Source organism: Ambystoma mexicanum, chromosome 4p, assembly GCF_040938575.1.
Source record: "Ambystoma mexicanum isolate Mex_15411 chromosome 4p, UKY_AmexF1_1, whole genome shotgun sequence".
In the NCBI taxonomy this organism is placed as follows: domain Eukaryota; kingdom Metazoa; phylum Chordata; class Amphibia; order Caudata; family Ambystomatidae; genus Ambystoma; species Ambystoma mexicanum.
In genome coordinates this window covers 583,503,817-583,529,114 of record NC_090927.1, presented here as the reverse complement: position 1 = coordinate 583,529,114, position 25,298 = coordinate 583,503,817, and the positions used below count along the sequence as shown (strand labels likewise).

The 25,298-nt window shown below is 50.0% G+C and overlaps 1 protein-coding gene across 2 annotated transcripts in view; it reads right to left on the bottom strand.

Annotated features, from left to right (window-relative positions):
* The window catches only part of LOC138453366 (elongin-A-like), a 1,511,245-nt gene that overhangs the window by 690,913 nt on the left and 795,034 nt on the right, over positions 1–25,298 (bottom strand). The window lies entirely within an intron of this gene.

The following is a 25,298-nucleotide window of genomic DNA, read 5'->3' as shown; positions in this document are numbered from 1 at the left end:
TCCACTCATCCACTCTATTCACTCTATTCACTCATCTGCCCTATCGACTCATCCGCTCAATCCGCTCATTCTCTCATCCGTTCTATCCACTTGTCCGTTCTATCCTCACACCCCTTCTAGGCACTCACCCCTTCTACATACTTCTCCTCTACGCACTCATCCCTCTACGCGATTCAACCCACTTTACTCACTCATCCCCAAAACGCACTCATCCCTCTATGCATTCATCCCTTCTATGCACTTATCTGATCTCCGTGCACATTTGCTCCCCGCGCTCATCTGCTCCTCGTAGTCATCTGCTTTAAGGACGTGCCTTTCACGCATTCAGCAGCGATATTCTGTCTTATATGTTCATCTCTACACTCATCTGTTCTATACTTTTATCCGTTTTGTATAGTCATTCCCTTTGTACACTTATCTACTCATCCGCTTTATCCAGTCTGGACACTTATCCACTCATCCGCCCTATCTACTCATCTGTTCTATTCTATCATCCACTCTATTCGCTCTATCGCCCTATCCATTCATACACTCCTCCGCTCTACACACTTGCTAGGTCTACACACTTGCTAGGTCTACACACTCTTCACACTTCCATATTCATGCCCTGTCCATATTGATGTGCTCTACGTACTCATCAGGTTCACATACTCATTGGATCCCTACCCATGTCATCCCGCCCAAAAATGTGTGGACCGGATTCTGCAGTTATCTGAACAATAAAGACGAGGTTGAATGGAGTTCCATCCCCCCCGCCGGGCCCGCCCGACGCATCATAAGTACAGAGCATCTTGCGCTCCCTCGTGTTGTCAATACTCCCAACTCCCCCCCCCCCATCCTGTGCGGTCTTGGGAAAATGTATGATGCAATGCCTAAATTTGATGTTATGATTTCTGTTTATCTCTATGCAATGAATGCTGTACCTGTCTTAACTTTCTGCCAATAAACAAAAGTTTAAAAAAAAAAAAAAAGATCAGCACCATATTGTCCTAGATTATTAGCCTCTTGTGCAGATACAAGAATCTGCATAACAATTACATACTGAGCCTACTTGTATATTTATTTGAGATGCTCACACTTTTTGTATACAAATTATGACATCAAGGACCTCTTAAAATGGTGAATGTACGGTAGGTTTATCAGAATTAATCAACCCTTGCCAGAGCAGTTAACACAGGATAAAAATGATAAGACAGACTAAACAGATCTGCCAAAATAGCTAAAGCCCCTCTACTGATCATTTATTTATTTTATTTGTTTATTTGTAGCCCGCAGGTATCAGGGCGCATAACAGACCAGGGACAAAGACCCACCATACAGGATTCAGACACGAGATGGCCTGAGAGATTCAGGAGCTTTTATCTGAATAGTAAGGTTTTAACTTTCTTTCCAAAGGCGCTGTAGGAGGTCCAGAGTCGTCTGATCATGGGGAGATCATTCAATATGGTAGCTGCTATTGTGTGGAATGCAACACCCATGCCATTGGCTTTCTTAAACTTCGTGGTTTCTAGCGGTCCCTGGGCTTGGGATCCAAGCGCCCTCCCTGGTACATATATGGACAGTTTGGCTTTTAAGTAAGCTGGGGCTGTGCCGTAAATACAGCGCAAAGACAAAGTCAGTGCTTTATATATGATTCTGCCCTCTATTGTTAACCAATGGAGATTTCTTCTGGCATTGCTGATGTGGTCAGATTTCGTTTTGCCTTTTATAATTCTTACTGTGTGGGGCTGGATTTTTTTTTTTTTGAAAATCGATTTTATTAAGTTTCATTTGTGCATTACGAAATTACATTACATTTGCAGATATGAGTTAACAAGAAAAAACCAAACGCAACACACCCCTTCTCCCTCCCTCCCTTTCCCTCCCTCCACCCCCCTTCAGTTCAAATGTTCATAGGTTGGTTAATTGCTTGCTTGACGGGTTCCTTAGAAAACAAAAGTGTCAGTGCACTGTGCGTTTGGCACGTCGAAGTCGTGTGGACCAACTGGGTAAAGTTCACTAACGGGTCTGCGGGTCATGGCTCCGTGTCCTTGGGGGGGGGGTCCCCCGGCCTCACCATTAGGCACTAGACCGCTCGACCGTATTTGTCAAAAAAGGAGCCAGATTTCCTCAATGCTGGATTTGGACTCATCAAGCAGGTGTGTGAGGAACTCCATGTCGTAGATGGCCCGGACCTTGGTTACCCAGGTTTTTTCCCCTGGCATTCCCGGATGTTTCCATTTCTGTGCCAGGCAACATCTGGCTACCACCAGCATAACCTGAAGCATATGGTCTTGAGTGCCCTCTTGGCCTTCCCCAATGTCAACTCCGAAGAGGAGGAACCAAGGGCAGGAAGGTCGCTCAACTCCATCCACCCCCTTGATCCAGGCCCGTACCTTGTCCCAATAGTTTTGGACCACTGGGCATCCCCACCACATGTGAAGGTAGTCTCCTCTTTCTGTCCTGCATTTCCAGCAGTGGGGGTCATATCCTGGCCTCATCCTAGCTATCCTCTGCGGGGGGTAGTGCCATCGGTGTAGTATCTTGAGGGCCTGATGGCGATACTGGAGGGAGGCCGTGAATCGATTAGCCCGTCTACACATCTCCGTCCATCTTTCGTCATCGATCTCCTCACCTAGGTCCCTACCCCATTGTGTGCGTGCTGGCGGTGGGTCTCTGGGGACAGAGAACAGAAAGAGCTTATAGAGGCGGGATATTATCCCCTTGGATCCCCTCGCGGTCAGGAGGAGCTTTTCAAAGTCTGTAAGATCCCTCCTGAGGGTATCGCCCCAGGATGGCTCAGTGAGGACACCTTTGAGCTGAAGATAACGAAAAGGGGAAAGAGTGCCTATTCCCAGGGCCTCCTCAAGGTCACTCAGGGGTAAGAAAGAGCCCCCCACCCACATATGACCAGTCCTGCTAAGGCCTGCCTCGAACCATGTCTGGTATGCTGCTGGTTCTGCTATTTTGGCCAGGAAAGGAGGGGCCCAAATGCAGCTTAAGGGGGAGGGCCATGTTGTGAGCCATCTGTAGTAGCCTCCCTCTCTCCATAAGGACCACAGTACTTTCAGAATCGGATGGTTCAGGACGGTTCTGGGGATCTTATTCCTTGGGACCCAGAGCCATTCCTCTATTGTGACAGGTGCAAGGGGCCTATTATCCATGGCTACCCACTGTTTTTTCGTTCCCGGTGAGAAGTGATCAACCAGTATCCTCAACTGGGATGCCCTGTAATATGTCTCCAGGTCAGGGTAACCCACCCCCCCGTCCTCCTTGGCCCTGGTCAGTACCTCGTACGAAATTCTGTGTTTTTTACCCTGCCAGAGGAAATTAAGGAGGACACGTTTTGTTTCTTCAAAGAAGGCCCTAGGGACCTGCACCGGGAGCATCTGGAAGAGAAACAGGAATTTTGGGAGAATCACCATTTTTATGAGATTGAGGCGTGCCATCCACGAGAGACCAGCTCCCGCCCACCTTTCTATGTCTCTCCTGATTGCTGACCAGAGAGAGGGGGGGGGGGGGGGAAGTTGGCCGTATACAGGTCTTCAAGGTCGCGCGTGATCTGGACTCCCAGATACCGGAACCCCTCCTCACTCCGTTTGAAGGGGAGTCCCTCCACAAAGGCCACCTCCGGGTCCGATAGATTCCCACCAATCAATGCTACCGATTTGTCCAGGTTGACTTTATACCCCGATAACTCCCCATATCGCGTGAGGCCCTGTAGCAACCGGGGGATTGTTTGGGACGGTCTGGTGACATAAAGCAGGGCGTCATCTGCGAAGAGGCAAATTTTGCAGTGCATGTCCCCCATCTGTATTACCCTGATGGCTATATCGTTGCGGACCGAGATTGCCCATGGTTCCATTACCAATGCATAGATTAACGGGGATAGGGGGCATCCCTGCCTCGTACCACGTTCAAGGGGGAATTCTCTTGATTCCATTCCGTTTGCCACCACTCTGGCCGAGGGGGAGGAGTAAAGCGCAGATATCCATCCCAACCACCTTGGGCCCATCCCCATAGATGTGAGGACCTCCCTCATGAAGGCCCAACTGACCCTGTCAAAGGCCTTCTCCGCGTCGAGAGCCAGTAAGAGTGTGCCCTCGTTTCTGGCCTCAGTTGTGGCAAGTATGTGGAGCGTTTTCCTTAAATTATCGGAGCCCTGTCTGTTAAGGACAAATCCCGCCTGGTCTGGGTGTATCAGGCGTGGGAGGGAGTTTTCCAGTCTGGAAGCCAAGATCCTAGCGAAAATCTTGGCGTCCAAATTAAGAAATGAGTCTGTAAGACCCACAGTCCGTCTGGTCCTTGCCTGGTTTGGGTATGACGGTGATGAGGGCCTGCAGGAATGTCGGTGGGATTGTGTCCCGACTCCTAATCTGGTTGAACAGTTTAGCCAGGGGTTTCACTAGGATCGATTGGGTCTGTTTGTAAAAATCTGCTGTATAGCCATCTCGGCCTGGTGCCTTTCCGGCCTTCAGTCTTTTGATGGCTCCCTCCACCTCTTCTTCTGAGATTTCCCCCTCGAGGGCCTCTAGGTCTTCGTCGGTCAGCTTGGGGAGGGGGTGTTCCGCCAAGTAGGAGGAAATATCCTCCTGTGATTCGCCCACTTGCCTGGAATAAAGTTTGCTGTAGTAGTCAGCAAAGCATTCCGTTATTTTCTGCCGGTCCCTATGAATTCTGCCTCCCTCATCACCAAGCTGGGTAATCCCTCTTTCCACCCTGCACCCCCGTGACCTTTGTGCCAACAGAGTCCCTACCCCGTCGCCCCGTTCATAGTATAACTGCTTAGTGTACCGCATTTTTTTGACAACCTCCCCTATGAGAACCGTATGAAGCTCCTGTCTTTTGCCCTGCATCTTGTCCAGGAGTGCCTCCCGATCAACCCCCGGGGCGCCCAATCTGGTCCGCAAGACCTGCAACTCCGCACGGAGTTTGCTCTCGATCAGGCCCCTCTCCCTTTTGCGCCTCGAGCCCTCTGCTATGAGGAGACCTCTAAAAGTGGCTTTCCCCGCTTCCCATACCATAGACATGTCAGTCTCCCCGGTGTCGTTTGTCTCAAAGTAGGCCAGCATTTCTTGTTTCATAAAGTCGCGGAATACAGGGTCTCTAAGGAGCGTGTCATTGCACCGCCATCGAGATGATCTCGGGGCAACGGGCAGTGACCAGTTAGCCACGAGCAGTTCGTGGTCCGACCACGTTATGGCCTCAACCCTTGGTTGGGTTACCACCCCATCCCCCTCCTCTGAGGGCAGCAGGTCGTCGATTCTAGTGTAGGTGCAGTGCGGGGGAGAGAAGAAGGTGTAACCGCCCTGGCCCGGGTATGCTTTGCGCCAGGTGTCTACCCAGTAGTGATCCCTCAGGAGGGCTTGCAAGGCCAGGTTGTCCTTAGTGATCCCCTTGGGTGTCCCTCCCCTGGCGGACCACCAGTCCAGTTGGGGGTCAGCTATTAGATTGAAGTCCCCGCCCAGTATCATGGCCCCCTCTGCCCATTCGTCCATGACACTGAAGACCCGCGTGAGGAATTCCACCTGACCCGAGTTGGGTGCGTATACGGTGGCTAGAGTGACGCGCTGTCCCTCGCAAAACCCCTTAACACCCAAAAATCGACCTCCAAATCCTCTCTTGGTTTCTACCCCTGTGAGTTGGAGTGCCCTTCCCAGGAGAATGCCCACCCCCTCCTTCTTTGAGGTCGGGTGTGATGCCCAGTAGTTGCAGCCAATATCTTTCCCTTTGATTCTAGACTCTCTCCCACGTTTATAATGTGTTTCCTGTAGGAATAGAACTGTTAGATGTTGTTTGCGGAACATATTTCTCGTAAGGGACCTCTTATTTTGAGAATTAAGGCCCTTGACGTTCAACGTGCCTATCTTCCCTTCAATCATTATCGCCTTTTCGGTTGTGCACTTTGGACCCCTCATAGTATCTGAATTTCGGAGCCCGCCGCCAAGCAAGTTTCCGTGACTTGAACTGACTTTCCCCCCTTACCCCTCTGTCTGCCCTGTTGACCATTTTTCCCCCCTCCCCCCTATTCCAAGCCCCCCTCCCTGTTTCCTCCCCCCTCCCACCCTTCCCCTGAAATATAAGGCGTTCGTCCACTTTCCCCAACATACGGTGGGGTTGGTCAACGAACCACCAAGGACTCTAACCCCAGCCCCGGGATTTTCATGTGTTAGGGAATCCCAATTCTCAAGATCAATATAGGCTGGCCCCGTCAGAACCTCGGTACAAGTGTCCGAGGTAGAATTCTGGAACCATGAGCCCCCACTCCAGCCCACCAACCATTAACTTGGGCCTCGTGTGTGGGCTAACTCAACCAAACAGTTAACTTTTTAACAAACTTTCGCCCGCCCTGTAGTCCGGCGGGCCAGCCGTTGCGCCAACGCGGCGTCCAGTTATGGCATCTCGTGGACCCAGGACCTCCAGAGCCCGGGCCCCGAGTCAATGCTCACCTCGTGATCTCCTCCACCTCCGCTCGAGCGGTATTATCATGACTTCGAGTGATCTTCAGAGTTTGTCGACGGGTGTCTAGTTTTCCGGAACTTCCGGGCCCCCTTGACCTTGGATTTGCCGCTGTGGTTCACCAGTCTGTCAGGACCCCTGGGGGGGTCACGGGCTCTTCCGTCCTGGGCGCCTGAGTGGCCCGCCTGGTCGCTGACCAGGTCGTCTGTGGCCCTCCGAATATCCTCCTCCGACACCAGGTGGTACTTCTCCCCTAGCCATTCAAATTCCAAACAGAAGGGATGTCCCCAGCGGTATCAAACCCCTTTACCTTGAAGCCATCTTGTGAGGGTGCCACATTTCCTCCTCATTGACAGGGTGAGGGCCGACAGATCTTGGAAGATGGACACCCTTGAGTCGCCATATTGTATGTTGCCGAGGTTTCTCGCTTTCTCTAGAATTTTGGCCTTGTCTTTATAATAATGTAGCCGGACCAAGACAGAGCGCGGGCCTCTGCCCCCCCCCCGCCCGGTGCACTCTGTCAAAGTTGATCGTGCCCGCAGCCTCTGTTCCCAGGGCGATCCTCACAATGTCGTGCACTTTGCCCTCGAGTCCTTGTGTGGATTCGCCCTCGGACTCCACCAGGCCAAAAATGCGCAGGTTGTTCCTTCTCTCCCTGTTCTCCATGTCGTCGACCTTAAGCCGGAGTTCTTCCTCTCGTCTTTCCATGTCTTGGAGTCTAATGTCCATTTGGGTTTCGAGGAGTGTTACAGAGAGTTGATTGTTTTCGACTCCCTCCACTCGGTCTTCTAGGGTGGTGACTTTGGTCGTGAGGTCAGCCAATTTGGCGCCCATGTCAGTCCTCATCCCTCGTATCTCCTCTAGAATCGTCTGGATATTGTTCTGGATGGCCCCCAAGTCTGGGGGTGGGGTAGCGGGGCCCCCGGTCGCCATGACACTCTCGTTGGCAACAAATTGGTATTTCAGCAAGTTTTCTTTCCAGCTCATGGGAGGATCGTGTCTACCCTGTTTGGCTCCATTAGTTTGCGGAACGTTCCCTTTGGTACCCCGTTTACTCCAAGAGGCCTTCCAATGGAGGGGGATCGTAGGGGGTGCCGGGCAGGGGTCCTTGCCCTCTATGCTTGCCTCACTTTGATCCCCAAACCTAGCCGCAGTGGGGAGGGTCCTCGTCGCGAGGCTGCAGGTGTCCCCTGGCACTTTCCTTAGGTGAGAGCGGAAGGAGGGGGAGTGTGTTGGGGGGGGATGCGCTCCCGCGTCGGCCCCCGGGCGATGTCGATGTTCCGTGGGCTGATGGATGGCCTTCTTCGGATCGGACCCTGGGGCCGTGGGATGGGCAGGTAGGCCCGGGCCTCCCTCTGACAGAGCGTACCTGCGGCACCTCGGCTGCCCCGCCTCGAGTGTCTGGAGCGCCAGGCGTGGGGCCGCGGTGGAAGGGCGGGGGGCACGCCCCAGCGTCGGCCTCTCAGCAGTGTCGTTGTTCTAAGGGTGGGAGGATGGCCCTCTCTGGGCCGCGTCGGCGGCTTCCCGGCTGCCCCGCCTCAGGAGCGCCAGGCGTGGAGCCCCCAGGCGCCGCGGGCTGCATTGATGCGTCCCGCGATGGAAAGGGGGGCACGCTCCCGCATCGGCCCCCCTGCGATGTCGCAGCTCCCTGGGCGGGCGGATGGCCTTCCTCGGGTCGGGCCCCCGATTCGTGCGATGATCCGCGGTAGGCCGCGTTAAGTGTCCGCGGCCTCAGGCCCTCTCGTGAGCGGCACGGCCTATGTGTGCGCGGACGCTCTCCCTCGTCGCCTCCCACGCTGCTCCACACCAGGCCGTGGGGGAGGGGCTGCTGGTATCGTCTCAGCCCGTAAAGCTCCGCGTAGGAGCGTCGGATCGGGACCGGAGTTGGGTCCAGGTGGGGGCTACCGGTTCCCGCACCTCTTGGTGGGGGTCGCGTGGTTCATGGGGGTCGCGTGGTTCATGGGGGTCGCGTGGTTCATGGGGGTCGCGTGGTTCATGGGACCCTCGTTCCGCTGGTGGACCGCAGTTTACCCGGGGCTGGGTGCGGAGCTCGAAGCTCAGGCGTCCATCCTGCCTGCGCCCCCTGGTGGCCTCTCCTGGATTTTTTTTGACATTTAGCAATGTGGCCCTTGTTGGCCCCCAACAATAGGGCGTTTCCATAGTCTAATGTAGACAAAATGGTTGCTCTAGCAACTGTGGAACTGCTCGCTTCACTCAGGTATGGCTGTATTTTGTGGAGTAATCTTAAGTAATAAGAGCAGTTTTGGTTTAGCCGTGAAACATGTGTCTCAGCACTTCAGAAGGCCTCTAAATAGCTCCCCAGCATCTTAACTTTGTTGACTACTTTTATTTGGTCGCTGTTTATCTGCAAGAATTCATATTGTTGACAATTTCATTCTGGCTTGGTTGGTTCCGAAAATCATCAATTCCTTTTTTTTGGCATTGAGATGCAACCAATTGTTGGTCATCCAGGTTTCGATTATTTTGAATAGAGCCTTGACCTTAGCACTATCTTGTGCATGGTCGCCGCTTAGCTTGATGATCAGCTGCATATCATCAGCGCAATATGTAAAAAATACGCCGATTTGACATGCTCTTCATGGGAGATCCAAAAAATACAATGCCCAGAGCTATGGCCCAGTTGGAGGAATTCAGAGTCGTCTTGGGGTCCTCCATAAATTTCTCCAAATTGAAAGCTATGAACATAACGGCAAGGAGAGAAGATATCGGGAGGTGTGGCTAACTAGCCATGGAATAGGACGTGCTCCGTGCTGGGCTCCTGCCGATCCGACAACATTTTGCTGATTTACGCTCTGAAAACTGTCATGAGTGCCTGGAAATTATAGGACTAACTGTTGGAACACATGCACTGTTGGAACCTGGAAGGGAGAGTCAGCCGGGCCTGCAGATCACGAGATAAATGGATTTTATTAACTATAGTCGTGGGGATACTTTGTTGCCAAGATGGCAGCAAACAAAGGAAAATCTGGTTGTGAAACGAAAGACTCCTCGGATTTCATCGAGCGGCTGCGGGTATCTGCCTAAGAAAGGATACTGTGTGCCCTGGTGAAACTGTGTAGCTGGATTACAGCTCCAAGGTGGAATGGCGGTGGCGATCGAACAGCATAGCGAGATCGCTTGACCAAGCTTTGGAAACTGAGGAGGCTTGCAAGCATAGGCATGACAGCCGGACCTCGCTGCGTGTGAAGTGGAGATATCGACTGCAGACGAACAACATCAGGGGTGTCCCTGGGCCCTAAACCCACGAGGCGGCGCCCCCGGGATCGACTGTGGGGAACGCCTCTTAGCGAACACAATAAAGCAGCTGGCAGCGATAAGCGAACGCGCCGCCTAGCTGTATGCAGGGTAGCCCCGCTCGTGAGGTGAGAGACAGATCTGTGAAAACGGATTGAAGCAATAACGGCACTGACGGAGAGGGCTGCCAGTGGCGCGGACTGGGAAGACATTGGGCTGTGCTAAGAACACTGGTAACTGCTGAGCCTGAAAGACAGTAATAGCCGCACCCATATAAATGCTGTGAGCTGAGGAGCAGGACAAAGGTGCTTAAGGAAGGCGCTGTAAACCGAGACAGCTGTGATATAGGGTCGCTGGAAAGTGCCATATATGGGAAGCTGCTGCCAAGTGATCATACACACAAAGCCCACATATGCACATTACCAAATGGTTAAGCTAGCAGACGTGCAGAGGATGATGCAGAAAGATTGTCATTGGAATGTGATGAGGATGCAGTCGAGGTTTAGAGAAAACGGCCTGTGAGGCTTAGGTGGCCAGTGGAGTGCACATCAACATTCTTCTTACAGGGGCACCAGGTGACACAGAGTAGACCAGGTACCGATCACTGAAAGTGATCACTACAACCTTAAAAGACGGCCAACCTGGCATACACCACACATGCTCAGGCAACCCGACTATAGAGGTATGGGTCAGCGGACACGAATGACGAGAATTAGACGCGGAAAGTGATATGTGGGAGGCCACAATCCATCTGAATAGCAATCGCATGTGTCATAAGTAAACGTAAGTCGGAAGATAGAGACCCCAATGACCGGAAGAACTTGAGGAGTTAACAACGGCACTGAGACGGAGTCATACACGTGGGAAGGGTGGCGCTATGTCGGTGAAAGGATTAAGAGCCAAGACCAAACAACCCACAATGGAGGTCTTTGCGAAAGCGCAGAGGACCCCTACAACGTCGGCGCAGAGTACTGGCGCGACTTCTACGGAAGAAGCCCCAGAAGGAGACAAACATCAGATCCTGGAGGCTATAACGGAGTTGAGCACTAAATGGGGCTTGGCAATGGCGGACCTACGAACAGCCCTGGAGAATAAAATTGATGCCGTAGGGACTGAACTTACTCTGTTACGGCAAGATGTCAGGGCGCTGGCAGAGAGAACGAGTGGCTTGGAAAGCGCAGTAAAGACCAATACAGAGGTTAGCACGAATAATGCTAAGGAAGTTCATGTGCTAAAACAGCAGGTTGCCAATCTGGAAAATAGAGTGGAAGAAGCGGAAGGAAGGGCGAGAAGAAATAACATACGGGTGGTTGGCCTGCCGGAGGGAGAGGAAGGCCAGGACCCCACAAACTACGTGGAGAACATGATCCTCCAGGAGATAGGAGCGGAAAAGCTTTTGCAGGGGTTCACGGTGGAACGAGCGCATCGAGCCTTAATGAGGAAACCACGACCTGGGGCTCCACCGAGACCGATCATCGCAAGGATTTTGAACTATAGAGACAGAGAGAAGATCCTGGAATCTTTTCGTAAAGGGGGAACAATAGAGAGCATCCACCAAAGTCACGGCATACCCGTATTATACGATGCTGGTGCAGAGCCAGAGATACAGCTACGTGGCCGTCAAGAGGAGGCTGCGCGAAGCAGGCATCAAGTACATGCTTCTGTACCCGGCGAGGCTTAAGGTGTTACATAAGAGCAAAGCCCTCTTCTTTGACACTCCGGAGGAGGTGGTGTCATGGCTGGACCTGCAGGGTAGCCCGGAAAAAGAAGCGGACCGAGACCGGCGAGATGGTGATAACTGAAGAACTTGCGCCATTGACATAGAGGGGGTAAGTGGGAGGGTGATCCTGGTTATACTGGGAAAGTGAGACTGGTTGAACACTGAGTAGCATTCAGGCCTTGTGCTCGACATGGACTGGAATATAGTGGGAAAATGTACTTGGTAGCTGCCTAGCATTAACAAAGCGTAATATATTTAGAAATAGGAGCAACAGAATTGGAGCAATCCACCCCAAGATACTAATAGTTAAGTGGCCATTAGGGCGGCTTCACCCTACTGGGCCCTGAGCATAGGTTTGCGCAAGTCAGTGCTAGATGTGGGGGTGCCCGAGATCCAGGAATGGGGCTGGGCAACAGTTGGGGAGGGTGTTGTTGGGGAAGGGAAGAGGGGAGGGAGGGGTGGGAGGTGGGGAGCTGGGTGTGTATATAGTTATGGGGAGTTTGAGTTCAAATATGAGCCTACATGGAAGAGCTAGAGGGTTGTATCTGTTTTGCGTGAGTGGGCGGGATCGGCTGGAGGTAAAGGAGGGGAGTACTAATGAGCTATGGGAGATCTTAAGATAGTAACGTGGAATGTCAGGGGACTAAACAGTTATTTGAAGAGGAATAAAGTCCTGCTGTATTTGAAAAGGCAAAAGATAGATATTGCGCTGCTACAGGAGACACATCTGACACGGGAAAAGATGGAGCTGGTGGGGAAAAAATGGAAAGGGATTGTGGTGGGCTCTTCATACCCTGCCTATGCTAGAGGAGTGCTGGTTTTGGTGGCACCGCACGTCCCGTTCCAGCTAATACAGGAAGTGGTGGAAACTGATGGGAGAATGGTTATAGTGAGAGGGCTGGTTGAGAATAAAGAGGTATGTATCGTAAACCCGTATGCCCCCAATCAGAATACGGCGGCATACTTCAGGACTCTATGCGCCAATCTTGGTATGTGTGTGGGCGGTGCGGTGATCTGGGGAGGGGATTTCAATTGTGTACCGAACCCCAAGGTAGACAGATCTGATGACAAGATTGATAAACCCACCCCAACGGCTAAAGCATTACAGAGGCTACTAGAGGATTTCGGCTCGGTAGAACGAAATATCCTAATGGGAGCAATATTCGCACTACTCAGCCCTGCAGCAGCTGCACACAACTTGATTATGTTTTCACCACACCAGAGGTAGTGATAGAAATTACTCAAATGGAATATAAGGCGAGGGTCCCATCAGATCACTCGCCCCTGGGTCCTATGGTGGCAATATTGCCACCCGAGGGCGCAGATTCCGACATGGCACCTCCAAGCTGAGGCTCTTAAAGATCCAGTTTTTAGAGAGGATATGAAAGATGAGATCACTAAATATTTTGAGATGAACACTGGTAGTGTTGACTCGGCAGGTATACTATGGGAAGCCTTTGAGGTTGTGATGCGGGGGGTTGGCATAGCTAAATCAAAGGGTCTGCAGGGCAGGGTCCTGGCCGACCTACAAAGAGCAGAAGATGAACTAGAAAGAGCATTAGGAAATGATAGGATAGATCCGGAGTTAGTGCTCAAATTGCAGCAGCAGTGTGCAGAACACTGGGAGAGGCTCTGCAACCTCAATTATAAAAAAGTATGTAGAGAGACAGCTTGCGGGAGGGGATAAAACAGGCCGCCTCTTAGCGTGGCTATATAAGTGTGAAACCCCTAAGCCCCCAATTAGGACGATAACCAAAGATGGTGAGGTAGCAGATACCCAGGAAGGAGTCAACAGGGAGTTTGCTGATTATTACAAGGTGCTATACGAGGACAATGAGGGGAGCAGCCAAGAAGAGATAGTTGGAACACTAGAAGATATAGGATTGCCCAAGATAAGTGAAGAGGAAAGAAGAGCTTGAGGCACCAATTACCTTGGAGGAGTTGAAGGAGGTTGTGAGGCAGTTTCCCACCAGTAAAACTCCAGGAGTGGATGGGTTCCCTAGTGAATTTTATAAAGTATATAAAGATGAAGTGCTCCCCCCAATGCTAGAAATGCTTAATGAAGCGTTTGAGGTGGGACGGTTGCCGGAGTCGCTCAGAGAAGCGATCATAATACCGCTCCCCAAACCCAACAAACCAAGGCATAGCTGTGGCTCCTCCAGGTTGTTGTCGATGTTGAACCAGTACAGTAAGATATTGACGGCTGTACTGGCAAATAGATTGCGGAAGGTAATTAGCAAACTAATACATCCAGAGCAAACAGGCTATGTCCCGAATAGGAACATAACTCACAACCACAGGCGGCTTCACCGGGTGGTTGAATGGGGAAGTAAAAATGACGGCGAAATGGCTATTGTGTCGTTAGACGCGGTAAAAGCTTTCGACTCGGTTAGGTGGCCGTGGCTGTTGGCGGCCCTGAGAGGGTACGGAATGGGGCCAGGTTACATCAGGTGGGTGTAGATGTTATACAGTGAGCCGCTGGCCAGAGTTCGGACAGGAGCAGTGATATCTGAGAAATGGCAACTTAGCAGAGGCACCAGGCAGGGGTGCCCCTTGTCCCAGATGTTGTACATTCTGGCTCTGGAGCCCCTGGCAATATACCTCAGGCAATAATATGAGACGATAGGTATTGAGGTAGGGCGGGAAAGACACCTAATATCCCTAAATGCGGATGATCTGTTATACTTGAAATACCCGGAATTAAATCTCCAATATATTCTGGAAGTGATGGAGAGGTATGCGGGACTGTCCGGCATAGCGTTGAATCCCCAAAAATCTAGCATATTCCCACTAGGTAGCTATAAGGGAACCCCTGTAGAAATACCATGGGTGGTTGGCTCTTTCCGTTACCTTGGAATAGATGTGCATCACATGGCAGAAGAGGAACATGAGCACAATACTGAGATAGCCATTGAGAAAATCCGTAAATGTATGATGTTTTGGGAAAAGTTGCCATTAGCAATGATGGGACGAGGGGCAATGCTTAAGATGGTGGTCCTGCCTAGGCTTCTACATTATTTTAGTAATATTCCATATATGATACCCAAGACATTTTTTGCTAAACTGAACAGTTTGTGTAGGGACTTCCTGTGGCATGGTAACCGGAATAGAGTGGGGCTATGGAAGTTGCAGAACCTCTATGAAAAAGGGGGTATCAAGCTGCCTAATTTTGAGGTCTATTATGTAGCGAGTCAATTACAATATGTGGCCAAATGGCTCTGTGATGAGGCGACCCCGGAACTTAAATTGTTTGGACAGGACTGTGCCCCGTTTTACTTAAGGGAAATTATTTGTTTGCCTGAGTCAGAAATGAAGGAGCGCCCTGGGATGATGATGCTTGGGTGGAAAATGTGGCGTCGAGCATGCCGGATGATGGAAGACCCATTCCCGTGCTCCCCGCAGGTGCCGCTGGTTTCTTTAGCAGGGGGAGATAGGCAGCTGAGGGTATTTATTAGAACCTACTGGGAATCAGTTGGGCTGGTAACATTAGGGGATATTTGGCAAGAGGGGACCATCAGGGATTTTGATGGACTTGGGGAGGAGGTGGGATTGCATATGGGCCAATACGTTACGTACCATAGGTTGTTACAGAAAATTCGGAAAACATGGCCTGAAACAGTGTTGACAGAGGAACCAGATGCTATTGTGGGGACAATGACATATCGGAAGGGGGGCATGAGACTTCTAGATTGTTCGAGATTGTGATGACCAAGGTTGGGAAAGAATTAACACATCTGTGATTAGACTGGGAAGCAGAGGTGGGAGCCCAGATGGAGGATGGGGATGGGAACGTGCCCTGGGATACCACAAGAAAGTGTCAAGAAATGCCAGACTAAAACAAATACAGCTGTATATAACACAGAGCATATATGAGCCCTCTCAAGATATCCAAGTTCGGAAATGTTGGGCGACAGGCGTGCCCTAAGTGCGACAAGGAAAACGCTGACATGACACATATGTTTTGGTCATGCCCAGTAATTGAAGGTGTCTGGAGAGAAGTGGCACAAAAATTAGCAGAGAATGGGGTCACGCTTGTAATAGACACGGCTTGGGCCTGCTTGCTGCGAGGGTTCCCCAGACCACGGAAGCTTATACATTTTGGGAAACTAAAAGATTTGGCATATGTGCTTGCAAAGCGGAGGATTGCCATGGGATGGAAAAAGTGTCACAAGCCACGGGTGGAGGTGTGGTGGAGAGAGTTGCAGAAATGGGCGGAGGCTGAAACGGTTGTATGGCAAGAGGCGAGTAGCATGAGTGGGGAAGAAGAAGTGGGTACCCTGATGGCATGGAAATTATTAATAGCAGAACTGTTCGGAACAATATTGGATCCAGTGGACTCAGACGAGAGCGAAACCCTGCCACATGTAGCGGATACTGAATGTGAAGGATAATTAGGCTCGTAAAGGGGGCGTGGGACTGAGGGAGCAGTGGTTAGATACTAAATGATGTTCGATGTAACCGTTTTAACTTGCACTGCGTGTTTGGTTTGTATTGTTGGTTGGTTTGAATAAAATAATTAAAAAAATAAAAAGGAGAGAAGATAGAGACAATGGCGAGATCATTCCCGATGTGCTGGGTTGAAAGAAAACTGGAATATCTAGGAATTCACCTTGCCAGCGATACGCACAAATTATATCAAACATAACGCCGCTGTGGAAACAACTACAGGAAGACTTGCGCAGATGGTACTCCCAGGAGCGGTCATGGTTCGCCCGCATCACAGCAGTCAAAATGACCATCCTCCCCCGCCTCCTCTATGTATTAAGCTCACTGCCAGTGCCAATACCACCAGCCAAGATCCAAGAACTGCAAGATGCAGTATTCAAATTCATATGGTATAATAAGAAACCTAGAATCCAGAAACGAATCCTAATGCGCTCCCCCCATCTGGGCTGTCTGGGAGTTCCAGAAATGGACAATACATTATGGCGGCACAACTAGCACCAATGCTGCGATGGGCGAAACCAGAGGATCATAAAGGATGGTGCAGAATCGAACAATCAGTCTCATCCGTCCCCCTAATAGCCCTCTTGAGCCGGAGCAAAGAAAACCGAAACAGAGAAGCTCTACTAGAAATGACGAAATGGTCTCTACTAAAATGGAATATATACGCCACTGATGGGCAACCCAGACTTCACACCGGGCCTTCAGCGGGGATACTGGATGGGCTGGTCAGGGGCAGAAACGATGCACCTGAAAGACATGTACAAAGACGGCACTCCATTGCTCTTCACAGATTGCCAGTTAAAATTCAATATAGGGGAAAATGAACGCTATAGATATGCGCAAATCAGGCACTGGGTTACCCACCCAACGGTGAAGAAGGCGGGCATGAGAACGCCATCAGGCCTAGAACTGTCGCTTCAAGAAGGCAATACAGCGAAGGGGGTCTCCAGACTCTACAAACTCCTCTCCAATAACCAGCCAACCGACCATCTCGCATACAAAATTAATTGGGAGAGAGATATGCAAGAGTCAGTAACCGAGGAGGAATGGTACCAAATATGAGCACATGCACACAGCACCTCCAGATGCACCACAATAAAGGAATCTGCGTACAAACTGTGCCTCAGATGGCATATGTCCCCGAACCGCATTCGCAAAATCACAAAGTCTTACTCATCAAACTGTTGGTGAAACTGCAGTGAGAAGGGAGACCTGGTCCACATGTGGTGGACGTGCCCTAAAGCAGTTGCCTACTGGAAGGAAATACTAAGCTACATAAAAGACATCTCAGGGGTGGATCTACTGAGATCTCCAAAGACAATCCTCTTAGGAGTCCCTATAGAAGGGAAATACGCGATGTCCGGAGCGACAGCTAAACTCATCACCCATCTATCATCAGCAGCTAGAATGACTCTTGCACAAAATCGGAAAAACAAAGAAGGTCCAATCTCAGCATGCTGGTGGGTTAAGATTTGGGGGGTGATGGCTATGGAGAAGATATGCGCCATCAGTACCGGCAAATACCTAAGATTTCTAATTATATGGAATCCATTTCATGAACATGTACGTGACAGAGAACCCCATTTCTTCAAACCCTGCCTGCTCCGGAACACACATGTGACCTGAACTCTCAAAAACAAAGATAATGAGACGCTGAGGTTAAGAAGGGGAAGAAAACTTTAAAAGCCTAGAATCTTAAATGTAAAATAATACTTATAGTAGGGGGGGAAGAGGATTGTATAGAGGTCGGGGGGTTAATAAAAAGTGAGGGGGTAAGGGATGAGGGTGGAGAATTGGGGAATTTTAGGAGGTAATGTGAACTAGAACGTTCTGTAAGACAAGAACATGAGTAAAATGTAGAGCATAAGTGTACAATGGGGTCAAAGCTATGCTGTAATTGCTTATATGCCTTCGAACCAAAAATAGACATGGAAGCTAGACCGAAATGGTAAAGTCAAAGACTGAGAAACAGCCTTAGAATGGACTGTCACTAAGATACAACTCGGTCCTATATAAAACGTATGTAAGTGAAATTGATTTTGTACATATAAAGTTGGTTAAAAGCACAATTTCTTTTTGAAACAATACCAAAAGGGCATGGCCTGAGGACAAATGATGGATTTACTCATTTACGAAAGCTCTTTAACTTGTAATGGAGGGGGGGGGGGGGGAAGCGTGGTCAATTTCGAACTAAGCCCTGGAGGTAATTAATTGAGATGAACAGAGCCGTCATTTACAATGCCTTCAGATGTATTCCGAGTTTATTAACGCTTCAGTAAAACATTGGCGGGGAGATGAAGCAGGGAAGGCAATGTACTGTAAAGTTGCACAACGGGAACCTTAAGTTAAAATCCATTGTTGCGGGCAAAATACTTCCCGAATGTACCCCCATATGTTGCATATTCGATCTCAAGTTAAGTCAGACTATGTAATAAGGTCGTTAAACGTAGTGGGGGGGTCCATTATTGTTTAATAATTGTTCAATGGCTTTAGGAGATGACCTACTGTTATGCTAATTCTTGTTGAATGAATTTAGGAGGAGCTTTATCGAACTGTTTTATCATTACTGCTCTATGTGTTATAAATTGACAATCTAATAAAATATTTGTTTTAAAAAAAAATACGCTGATTTGTTCAAGGATCAAACAGAGGAATCGAATATATAAATTGAAAAGAAGAGGCAACAGGCTCGATCCCTGGGGTACACTGCCTGCAGCTTATTATTTCTTCAAAAGGAGCTTCTGGGGAGCAATGTGCTCCTTTGCCAGTGCTTGTTTAAGTTGTTCCTGATCCAGCAGTTAAAAAGGCTGCACTAAGATCCAGTAGGATGAGTAGCCCTGCTTTCCCATCTTCAACAATGCTTCTCATACGAGACTGGAGATCGATCATAGCAGTCTCTGTGCTGTGAGAAGCTCCAAAGCCCGATTGTTGGTCGTGAAGTATTTCTTTGTCTTCTACGTATGCCTGAAGTGTTTAGTGGCAACCTTATCCAAAGCTTTCAGTAAAAATGAACTTGGACACCTAACCAGTTCTCTGGCATAGCTCCCACTCAAGGGTCTACAACTGCACTTTAGCTCACTGGACCTTCTAGCAAATTTAGACCAGATCAATATGTAATTGTGTGTGTAATTTACAGTGGCAGTCAATTAAAGTGTGCACGGCTTACAGCCGTTAACGTATATTTAGTGAAAAGCAGAATGCGATTACGAGGGAGGATGGTCACTCCAGAGACGGTAGCTCAGTTGGGTAAAACCCTTGTGGGCAATTTCAGTGTTCTATTCACTAGTGCCAACTTTTCCCACTGGTTCAGTGGCAGGTGCGTTGCCTCCTTCCCCGTGCCTTATATGTGTGTTGACTTTGATTCTCATTAATTTTAGGACAAGAGTGAAATGTTGCGTTACTGGAAACCCCTTATCTCCCCATTCAAGCTGTGTCTGAGATGCACATTCTAATGTGTTTGTTTCGCAAGGCGGCATCCATAATGTGAAAGGGTGTCCTATGAAGAAACGTCGTTATAGCTTTACTTGAAAGCACTGTGCTTTGTTTTTTTTTTAAAAACACTTATTAGTTTATTCAAACAATACAAACCAAACATGCAGTGCATATGATAACATTCCAATTACACATCGCTTGATTGTGATCACTGCTTCCCTTATCCCACCCCCCGTACCGAGCCTATTACTTCTCACATTCTGTTCCTGCATCTTGTGGTAGGGTCTCCCTTTCCATGGATTCCGTTGGGTCTTTTATTGACCCAAACAACTCTGCTATTAATAATTTCCAGGCCATCAAGGTCTCCGTCTCCTCCTCCTCCTCCTCCCCCCAGCACTGCTCGGTTCTTGCCATACCATGGTTTCTGCAAATCTTTCCACCACACCTCTAAAGCACTGTGCTTTGTTATGTTTGTTTGTGGTCGAATGTAGCAAGGCTTGTAGTCTTTCCAAAACTTTATTGGAGGCGTGCACATGTTAGTTTGGTAGGTAAATGTGTGCCTTCATGGGATAAGTTGCAGAATATATTCCCTGTCTGTACCCCTCCAGTCCCCTACCAGCACTTGACACTTGATGTCTGCACTTACCCTTGCTCTTGCCACCAGCTGGCCTCCTTTTATTTATTTGTATTTGTTTTACTGTGTGATCCCATGTACTGCACTGCCCCTCCCCTTTCCCCCTGCACTTTTACCCTCCGCTGCACTTGCGACCTCAATGTCACCTGGCCTGATAAGATAGTGGTTTGTCTTTCCTTTGTTCCCCCTCCCTTGCCTCGTCGCGCCTTCATACACTTGTGCATTGGCGCGTTATAAATGCCATATCATATATAATTAGATTCGTTTTTTCGAGGTAAATTACTTTGAAGTAAGGTAATTCCTGTCGGAAAAACAATGGGATACGGAGATGAAGTGTGGTAGAAAGAGAGTGAGTGCATGAAAGAGGGCATGTGGGAGGGAGGGGGAGAGGGAGGTGGTACAGTGCAGATGGGTGGTAGTCAGAGGGAGTTATAAGTGATATATACACACGTTGCTGTGTTCAGAATGTACTGGGGTTCTGGAATTGTTTTTATTGAAGAGGCCACAAGGGTAAGTTTCAAGCTCCTTTATTAGAGCCCCCAGAGCGCAGCATCTGCTACTAGTGTGCTGGGCAAACTCAACCGCACACGTCCAATAAAAACAATTCCAGAACCCCAGTACATTTTGAACACAGACTGCTAGGATGTGGTAGGAAGATGAGGTGTTGGGAGGGGAGTCTGGTTGGGTTGGTGTGCTGGAGAATGTGGTATGATACACAGGGTGTGTGCGAGGGGGAGAGTGTAGTAGAGAGACAGAATGGTATATTGCAGGGGGTGTAATATAGAGAGAGGAAGTGTGGGAGAGCGGGTAGAGTATAGTTCAGAGAGCGGAAGTCTGATATGCAAATGGGTATTCCTCCTTTGTGAAAAGTACAGTGAGCAAACAGTGATGGCTGCGGACTCTCAAAGTGGATAAAAACCACTGAACAGGTTATCATGCCGTGTTCTTTCGCTTGCGGGCGCCTGCTACCTTTTTTGTATTCGAAGAACCATCTAGATGCAATACAGAGATAGCCACTTCGGCATTAAAAGGTGAATGCAGCCGGATGGCATTTTAATATTCAGCGCCCATGATTACCCGTCAGTCCTCAACCAGCAAGATAGTTAATGTAGATATAGGGCGCTCACATACCGACCCTCAACAACCCAAGAGCCCTTCCTAAAGTAAACGCTTGACCCTCATTACTAATGTCACAGGTTAGAAAAGCTAGGCAGACACACTCCTGATATTTACAGATGGACCACGCTTTTCCCAGTCCTGCATAGCATAACCTCAGAGAGTAGTACATATCCTAGCGCTGGTACAGACACAGACCAAGAGTGCAAGGGTTGAGTGCAACTGGCAGGGAGGGGACCTGGGCCCGAGATCAGAGGGTACCCAGGTGACCAGTGGAGTTTCAATTTCAACCAGGAGTTCAGCAGGGGCGAGGAAGAGAGAAAGCAGAAGCAAAGAGGAAGGTCATGAAGTGCTTCTGGTACCAGAGAATGTTCTCCTCAAGTCTCCGAAAAGCAGGGAGGCTGTTCCAGAGGGAGGCCCCAGCAGAGGAAAGAGATCTGCCACCAACTTGTTGCTTGGAGAAGCAACCAACCTTGAGCAAGTTGGAGCCAGAGGAGCGAAGGGCTCGAGAAGGAAGATATTTCTGAAGAGAGTTGACGGTATTGAGGCCCCAGCCCCCAGAAGACCTTGTGGACAATACAGAGGGTTTTGAGCTTAATCCTCGCGGCCACTGGGTGCCAGTGAAGAGATGTCAGTACTGGAGAGATACGATCCCTGGGCTTGAGGCCAAGGACAAGTCTCGCAGTCCTGTTTTGGATGAGTTGCAAAGGATGGAGAGTAGAAGCAGGCAGATTTAGAAAGAGGCTGTTGCAGTATTTCAGCCTAGAGAGACCCAGAGCTCTGGTGAGAGTGAGCTTCTGGGGGAAGGAGAGGAAAGTAAGAATATTGTGTATTGCACTGTCCCTTTCCCCCTCCCCCCCCTTCCCATGCACTTGCGTGATCAGAATGACACTTGGCTTAGTAGGATCGTTGTCAGTCTTTCATCTGTTCCCCCTCCCTTGCCACGTTGCGCCTTGAAACACTTGTGTATAGGCACGTTATAAATGCCATATCATATCATATTATATCATATCATATATCAATACCTCTGAGGAGTTGCAGTTGGAAGTGTGACTTCTTAGAGACGGAGATGTGAGGAGAGAAGGAGAGTGTGGATTCAAAGATGACCAAGGTTTTTTTGCCTCACAGGTGGGAGCAGGAAGAGGGCCAAGAGAGGCCGGCCAGAGAGTGACAGGACGGAGCAGGTGTGCCGATGAGGAGAATCTCAGTCTTATTGGATTAAGGCATAGATCATCCTGGATAGCAGACAGACCGTCAGGAATAAGATGGACCAGAGGTGGCATAGGGGGGCCTGAAAATGAACCGAGTGTCATCCGCATAGCACTGAAAGTTGGTTGAACAGCTAGGGAGAGAGGTTAGACCCCTGGGGAACACCACAGGTAGAGCGAGAGAGGAGACGAAGGACCCAAGTTGGACCACGGAGGGTCGGTCTGAGAGGAAAGAGGTCCACAAATGCCAGGGCCTGATCGGTGATGCCCAGGTTATCACAGAGACGATTGAGCAGGATGGCATGGTTGACCGGGTCAAAGGCAGAAGAGCGATGAAGTAAGATGAGGACACGGGGTATTAGAATCAAGGTTGGAGAGCAGGTCTTCAGGGATGTTCAGAAGGAGTGTCAAAGCTTGTGACAGAGCCGACTGTGAAACATGTCTCTGTGAGACCAAGGACATTGAGGCCAAGTTCTCCCAGGAGATGTCAGATGTCAGGAGTGTTTGACAGCTGAGCTAGAGTTGAGAGTGGCAATATGGAGGAGGTTGCCCTCCTTGAAAGATTTCTGGGGAGGGGTACAAATCAGAGGTATGCCCTGCAGAGGTGTAGAAGTAGCCCGAAGGGGGGCAGAAGAGGAAGGCGGAGAGGGCAATGTAGCCAAGGAGGAAACAGAGGGGGGAGGTGAGGAAGCTGTAGAGGGAAGAAGGGGGACAGCAGGAGAAGACTGGAAATATTTGAGGTGCGGGAAGGGTCTATCGAAGAGCAGGTTTGCCTGAGGGCCTTGGACTAAGACAGTGCCATTCAGGTTCACAAGGATGACTTTAGAGGAGTAGAAGGGGACCAGGAGGGCCTCCCACCAGGTGCCACGATTAATGGGAGATGAAAAGAAAGGAGAAAGCAGAGACCATATGAAGAGTCCATAGGTCCGGCGAAGGAACAACAAAAAGGATGTTGGTGAGGGTTTGTCTAGAGGCAGCACTGGTATAGGTGTCAGCGATAGGGAGGCCTTGGTTGGAGACCAGGGTTTCCATTTTAAACTTCTTCCTACCAGATTTCGTGAGGAGAGTAGGAAAGTCGCTAGAGAAGCAGTTAGAAAAGATAGGCGAAACGGAGAGCACCATGAGTAGGTAGGGAGAGAAGAGATGAAGAGGGGAGGTGGGAGGGGGTGAGACACTAGGGAAGGACACAGGGAGCGGTGCAAGCATACGAGACAAAGAGGAACGAGACAATAGACAATTGAACAGTACAAGAGCTCCGAAAATAATAGAACAGTTTGCAAAGTGAAAGATTTGCTAACAGGACAAAATCAAAGACCACAAGAAGTAGTAGGCAAACGCAAACCTGGGGGAAGTAAGAGTGCAACGGAACAACAGTACAATAAAGGACAGGGCAGTCAGCGAGGTGAATACAAAACCACAAAAAAAACTAACAGGAGACTAGGGGTAAGCGGACCTAGATGTGGGAGGAATACAAAGGAGAAAATATAGGCAGGGTAAGCTAAACAGGGCAGTCAGTGAGGAAAAACAACAGCAATGAAGAGTGATGGGCAAAGATCAGGAAGAAACGGGATAGTGGGGCAAACGGTGATCAGGGCAGACCAGGCAGAGCAGAGGGCACGTGGGAGCAGGGGGGGAGGAGGGGTGTGCAAGGAAGTGTTGCAGAGCATGCAGTCAGGGAATTGTGAGGAAGCTGCGAGACACGCAGTAGGGGAGTAGCGAGGAACCACACTAGTCAGCGCGAGGCAAAGAGCGGGGCACGCCATCAAGGCATGCGAGGAAGTTGAGGACATGCAATTAGGGTAGGGAGTTGCGAGGAACCACGCAGGCAGCGTGAGGCAGGGAATCACAAAGACACGCGAGTGGAGTTGAGAGGAACCACAAAGTCATTGATTGCACGGGAGCGCAAAGGCAGCATGAGGAAAAAGAGCAGGGCACGCGGTCAGGGAAACGTGAGGAAGTATCGAGGACAAGCGATTAGGGAGTTGTGCGGAACCACGCAATCAAGGATTGCCAGGGGACCAAAAAGGCTAGGGTGCAAAGCAATGCGTAGAGCATGTGGTCAAGGGAAACGCAAGGTACGGGGGTGGACACGTGATCAGGGAGTTACGAGGAACCACACAATTGGGGCTGCGAGATACCACACGTGCTGGGGTGTGAGGCAAGCACAGAGCACGCAGTTAGGGAACGCGAGGAGGAAGTGTAGACACGTGATAGAGGGCAAGCGATCAGGAAGTTTTGAGGAACCTCGCAATCGGGATTTCAAAGGTTGCGAGGAACCCCGCGGGGTGGAGAGCGAAACAGGTGCAGAGCATTCGATCAGGGAAGGAGGAAGTGAAGACAACTGATCAGCGGGGGCAAGGAACCACGCAATCAAGGATTGCGAGGGCCAAGGCGGGCTGCAGCGCATGCACGGAGGCTGGCAGTGCAAAGGAGGAGTCTGAGGGCCCATGTAGGTGAGGGGGCAAGAACGCACAGAGCGAGGGTGGAGGTGGCTGGGATCAGCGTGTGAAGCAGGAGGGCTCAAGGGGGGCAAGAATTGGCAGAGCACCAAGCAACTCCCAACTCCTTACATGGCGGCCACAGACAGGAGGGTGAAACATCCACACTCACAGTCTACGCCGCAGACACCTTCATCGCCAAACACCTGCGTTGCTCAACACTGCAGCCTTGTCCTGCGAGGGCTTTGCCGCAGAGGGTCCAGAACCTCCGATTATATAGGCTCGGTAGCATGAACATAAACGTGTTCCGTCGAACGTGTGGCAGCGTCTTGTGTGAACCTGCGTTAATCAACACCGCTGCCTTGTCCTGCGTGGGGGGGTAAGGTTATTCGAAGGGGGGGGGGCTTTGGGTAGGGGTACTAGTATAGGGAAAGGGGGGATTTTGGAGGGGACCCCCCTAAAAAAACCGTGATGGGCATTTTCAAAGTAAGTAAATCACTTTGAAGAAATTCCTGTCGGTAAAATGACATGGTACCCTTCCTCTGTACCACATGTTCTATGCTCTTTTTCTCTTTCTGCACCACATGCCCTCCCTACATCGCAATGTAAAA